The 6,000-nt window shown below is 39.9% G+C and overlaps 1 long non-coding RNA gene across 4 annotated transcripts in view; it reads right to left on the reverse strand.

Annotated features, from left to right (window-relative positions):
* Gm38477 overlaps positions 1-5,229 on the reverse strand; it is a 48,260-nt gene extending 43,031 nt beyond the window's left edge. For all 4 annotated transcript variants that reach the window (XR_876202.2, XR_876201.2, XR_876204.1 and 1 more), the window contains exons 1-2: positions 4,998-5,229; positions 1,149-1,295 (exon numbers count right to left, since the gene is read on the reverse strand). This is a non-coding gene — a long non-coding RNA (predicted gene, 38477). The remainder of the gene's footprint in view (positions 1-1,148; positions 1,296-4,997) is intronic.
* Positions 5,230-6,000: the final 771 nt, after the last annotated feature.

The following is a 6,000-nucleotide window of genomic DNA, read 5'->3' on the forward strand; positions in this document are numbered from 1 at the left end:
CCACTTTTTACTTAAAAGAGACAGTATTCTTTTGGTGTTTGATCCTAAATAAGTGACTGGAAATTTCTGAGCTCATCAGTAAAATATTCAGAATAGCCAATGGAGAGAAAAGAGCAATACAAATAAAAACTGTAGAAATTAGAACTAGTACAAGGAAGAACAGATGTACTTAAGTTGCTTAACTGAACTTAAAAATTTTTTCTAGCTGTATGAATATCTAGAGAACATATTTTAACAAACATAGAATAGCTAAAATTAATTATTTCTCTCCTGTCCTCATCTTGGATGTTACAGCTTAAAAACTAAGACTTCCTCTGTGTGCTTGGTTAAATATGAGGATACTTTAAATTAAATTTAGAGAAATTGTATTACATCAGATTATACTTAAGGTAAGAATCCTTCCTTTCTTTCAAATATTAAATCTAAAAAGAAGAGATGGCTATGAAAAGGTTATAAAAATATGCAATTTTGGGGGCTCCTAAGCATCACTGTCCCTCAATTTCCTCCATGTACATGAAGAATTCCACAGGCCCTTACATGTCTGACAAGTTGTTCTGAGAACCAGTTGAAATGGTATATGTGACATCACTCAAAATCTCAGTGCATATCATTGAACATAAGGAATAGCTGAGAAGATTTGAAGTTATTTAGCCAGAAAATGAGAACAATCAAATGAACAGACTCAATGTCATCAAATACTTCAAGACTGAACCACAGAAATGGTTCTGGATAATCAGCACAAATGTTTGTGCACACATACACACACACACACACACACACACACACACACACACACACAGACACACACACATACACACACAGAGAGAGCAGGAGAGCAAGAGAGAGGGGAGAGAGAGAGAGCTGCATACATGACCAGCAGCTGTTATGAATGACAAAAAACACAACTTCAGTCTCACTAAAAGATATTTCTAGTAAACCTTTTGGAAACTTTGACTCTCCAACACTAGAAACATCCAGGCATGAGTTAAAAGACATTATGCTGGTGAGGCTAAGGAGAAAGTTCATGTATTAAGTTGGCAACTGAGCCATGGGAGCTACACAGTATCTTCCAAAGTAAAAAAATCTGGTATATGAAACATGTAGAGTATTTATATTTTCAATTCTTTCTCCTTAAATATTGAAAGTACCTTGAGTCCGTTTTCACAGCACTATGAGTTCTTCTCACAAGGGCAACAATCTGAACCTTTCATCGCCTCTGCTTCAGGGAGAAAGTAACAAAGCAGACGAAACAGCAGTGAGCATGGCAAATTAATCCATCCGAGTGAACAGCCATGCTGCAGGAAGAGGTACGAAAGACACAGAGGATCAGCACCATGCCTACACAAAAGAAATCCTGCACACAATAAAGAAACATGTCATGTGATTTGTGTTTAACCAAATTCACAGGATCTATGATGCTAGGGTCTTCATATTTAGCTCTGAGTCTGTAAACTTACACAAATAAAAATGATTATCAAGGTAACTTATTGCAGTCATGAAGAACTGTGAAGCACTTATGTAAGTAGACTCTGTAAAGTCTAGTTGACCCCCACCACAATGCCTTTTGCTTCACTCCCCGACTGCTCTCAACAATTGTTTTAGTTTGCTCCCTGTGAATTGCCCAGATAATTTCCCTGACATTCAGAAATTTGCTTTTCAGGAAACACTCTGGGTGTGCTGTGAACATGGTGCTAAGATTACAAAAATGTTCTTCTAAGAGTTTTGGCACCATCTAGCCTGTCCTTAGGAGACCTGACGTTAAATCAAACCCTTTGCTATCCAATCCAAACCATGGCCTACAGTAAATCAAAGGGACATAATTATATGCAATAACCTTGTTGTGTGTTCTCACTAGAAGGTAGACCCAAAGGTGCATATAACCAAGGCTGACACATTGCAGTAGAGAGAACCAATTTCCAATCTTGTTGACTTCACATACCAACATACACACACATACACACACACATACATACATACATACATACATACAGACATACACACACCACCATCACCACCAAACTTCCTCCCTCATATTTAAGTTTCATCCAATCAACATGAAAACATTATGATCAAGAAATTTCTACCATAAAGTAAACATTCACTCTAAAAATCCACTAACATGACTAATACATTTGAGTCTGGTACAAGTGATATCTCCTTTGTTAATTTTTAATAATTTTGACTATTCATTCAATATGGTATGTGTATATGTGCAGGCAGGTCTATGTCATGTGGGATCAGAGGACAACTTGTGAGAACCAGTTCTCTTCTTCTACCACGTGGGTCCCTGGGATGGAACTCAGGTTAATTGGTCTTAGCAATGGGCAATTTCACCCACTAAGTCACCTCTCTGGCCTACAAATGTTATTTCTGTCACACACACAGAGACACACACATACACACACACATACTAGCGAGCACACACGCACATGCACATGCACACATACACACACACACACAATTAATTTTAGGTATAATTTCTTTTTTTAATTTTTTTATTTTAATTAGGTATTTTCTTCATTTACATTTCCAATGCTATCCCAAAAGTCCCCCATACCGCCCCCACTCCCCTACCCACCAACTCCCACTTCTTGGCCCAGGCATTTCTTAAACTGGCATTTAATTTTAAATATTTGAAAGGCAATTTTTAAGTAAATATGGCAATGAAGTTGAGGCTTGCCTGCAAAGCTGAGACCCATCGTGGTTCAAGCATCTCACCAGAAATGGAAAATCATGAAATCTGAAGTTTTTTAAAGTATTAAAAAAAAACCCATCCTATTATAAAAATAGCAGTTTTCATTTCTCCACTTTTCCATGTTTTTCCACTAATATAATTGTCGGGGCTATAAATCATTTCAACAGAAAGCAAGCAAGTAGAAAGAAATCAAACATACCCAATGGACTGGAAACCATAAAATAAACAGGAAGTTCAGACTCAAAATTTGAACTTATAAGATAATAACAGTTATTTGTATCTTATTCAAATCAGAAAAAAAATATTTCGACTTTACAGAGTCCAGATGAAATTGGAGAGCTTCAACTTTGTCTCTTTTCCTTGTTGCTTTAAAGAGAAGAAGAAGGAAAAATGCTTGAACCCAACCAGAACACAATAAAAATAAAGTTATACACATATTATTTAAAAGAATCTTTGAACTCCTACAAAACACATTGAATTATGGTTTCTTTTTAAATTCATTGTCAATTTAATATCCTTTACTTTAAAATGAAACCTTTAATGACAATTTCCAAGTTTTGACACTTGAAAGAAACCAGTGAGTCTGATTTTTACTAGAACGAAGTTGGAAAATATTGCAAACAAGAAAATTGAGAGTATTTAACTACTTCTAGAATTTTAGAGTTGGTGAGAACTTCAGACCATGCAGCTCAATATTTTTCAAGATGTATTTTGCTTTACTGTATGTTCCATAATAAAATCCCCTTCCCAAGATATGTTGAAGAAGCTATGTTTTAAGCATCACTTATTGAGGACTGTCTGAAGAAAAGAAGGAATAGAGGAAGAAAAGAAGGGATGGAAGGAAAGCCCCTTCTTCTTCTTCTTCTTCTTCTTCTTCTTCTTCTTCTTCTTCTTCTTCTTCTTCTTCTTCTTCTTCTTCTTCTTCTTCTTCTTCTTCCTTCTCTTCCTCCTCCTTCTCCTTCTTCTCTTCTTCTCCTCCTCCTCCTTCTTTTACTTCCTGTTTCTTTCCTTCATTTTTTGAAAGTCACTTCTGCCCATCCCTTGAGCAGCAAGCACCAATCCACGACACTATTAATGATACTCTATTATACTTACAGACAGGAGCCTAGCATGGCTATACTCTGAGAGGCTTTACCCAGCAGCTTACTGAAACAGATGCAGAGACGTACAGCCAAACATTGAATATAGGTCCTGGGCCCTTATGGAAGAGTTGGGATGAGCTGGGGGAAGGGTTGTAGGCCCTGAAAGGAATGAAAACCCCACAGGAAGACAACAGTGTCAACTAACCTGAGCCCTGGGGGCTCTCAGAGACTGAGCCACCAATCAAAGAGCATTCACAGGCTGGACTGGGGCCCCAAGTACATATGTAACAGAGGGTTCCTTGTCCTGCCTCAGTGGGAAAGGATGAACCTACTGTTGCAGAGGCTTGATGCACCAGTAGGGTGATACCCAGAAGGGCTGCACCCTCTCAGAGGCAAAGGCAGTGTGGGGGAAGGACTCTGTGAGGGGAGGACTAGGAGGAGGGCAGCATTAGGGAGAGAGAGAAAGAAAGAGAGAGAGAGAGAGAGAGAGAAGAAAGAAAGAGAGAGAGAGAGAGAGAGAGAGAGAGAGAGAAAGAAAGAAAGAAAGAAAGAAAGAAAGAAAGAAAGAAAGAAAGAAAGAAAGAAAGAAAGAAAGAAAGAAAGAAAGAAAGAAAGAAAGGAGGCAAGCAAGCCAGCCAGCATTTCTTGATGTAGGGTGCGGACTAATTGGTAGAGTGCTGCTTGCCTAACATGCACAACACACTGGACTTGATCCTCCAAAACTCTATGAACCAGACGCGATAATGTTCCAAGGATTGTCCCAGCTATTATTTCCCTATGGTACTTTGAGAGACCACTTGAGAAGGCTCAGTAATGAGCTTATACAGGTACCTAGAGCCAAGTCATTATGAAAACATTGCCATAGTTCTGAATCTACAAATGAACACCCACAGACTTGATGCCCAAACTCTCTATACCCCTCCAGAATCTGGCGTGGGTACAGCTGATATTTATTCCTACTGGTCAGTGACAGGCTGACCGGGCACTAACTGTACTACAGTTCCCTACCACAGACAACACTTTGCCAGATTGGAGGTCCTCAACCAATCCATGTGACTAATTCGGTGGAAAGCGACAGAGAGGAGGCAGGGCAAACCCAGACCGCTGTTTTAACTTTACTCTTTCCCCAAACTCAATCATGAGTCCACGTTAGAGGAAACGTTGATCTTCTTAATTTCGCAAATGAGAAAATTGAGGACCAGAGGACTGAAGTAACTTACTTGAAGTCAGATAGCTGAAAAGAAGCCAACGTGGGTTGAGAATTCAGTCGTTTTCAGTGCTAAAGGCCATGCAGTGGCTGAAATTTCCTAAAATGAAACGGTGTTCATCCCATCTCTCATGGAGTGGTGAGAACCTGCAGCGTACATGCATCAGTTAAACTCCTCATGGTGTGCCAACACCAAACCATAGCTACTTTAACTTCGGATCTGTCATACAACGTTTTCATCCGGGTAACAGAGGCGGTCTATGGAATGTTTACTATGTCTAAAATCTTTAGAGCGTGCTGTCTATAATGCCTTACTGGAAATTCACCTCTGAGCTAGTAGTAGCTTAACATCACGTGGCCGCTTTGGGACGAGTCCAAGACCAGAACCCGAACCCCTTTCCGCTCAGTGGTGCTCCTTCCTCCAACACCACACTTTTGCTTTTTGAAGGAAGTGTCCATGTTTTAGCACAACCCAAGCCGCTCCGTAATCAGGATGCTGACTACAAATCTACTTTTCTTAAGGACAAGGTGTGAATAACCTCTGAATAAAGGGCCGTGCGATGGCCTGCTGTAGGTTTGAGGAAACTGCCCCCTGTCGGGATGCAGGCACGTGGTGTTTAAAAGACACACTGAACTGTTAAAAGCTCCCTGAAGTTCAATGAGGACTAAAGGAGGTTTGCAAAATTTCTGGTACGTGGAAACAAAACGCTTTGCCATATGCCTTCTTAAAAAAATTATTTTCCAGCTGCAGTCAAATTCACTTTTAAAGACTGGATCTGCAGTATCAAACCTCAGCATCCGGCTACTCAGAGATGGCCCTAGGGTGGATCTATTACAGGCTAAATAATGTCTACTAAGAAACTGGGGAGCTGTATTCCCTGCGCCTCTTTCTCAAACCCCGGCAGACCACCAGTGCTCAGTAGTTACTGCTGTGTGGTACCAGATAAGGTTACAGCAGGGATCGGGAAGTGTCTGTGACTCCGTTTAAAGATAAATTGCTACATTAACACAGAAGG

Source organism: Mus musculus, chromosome 16 (genome assembly GCF_000001635.26).
Source record: "Mus musculus strain C57BL/6J chromosome 16, GRCm38.p6 C57BL/6J".
Taxonomy (NCBI): Eukaryota; Metazoa; Chordata; class Mammalia; order Rodentia; family Muridae; genus Mus; species Mus musculus.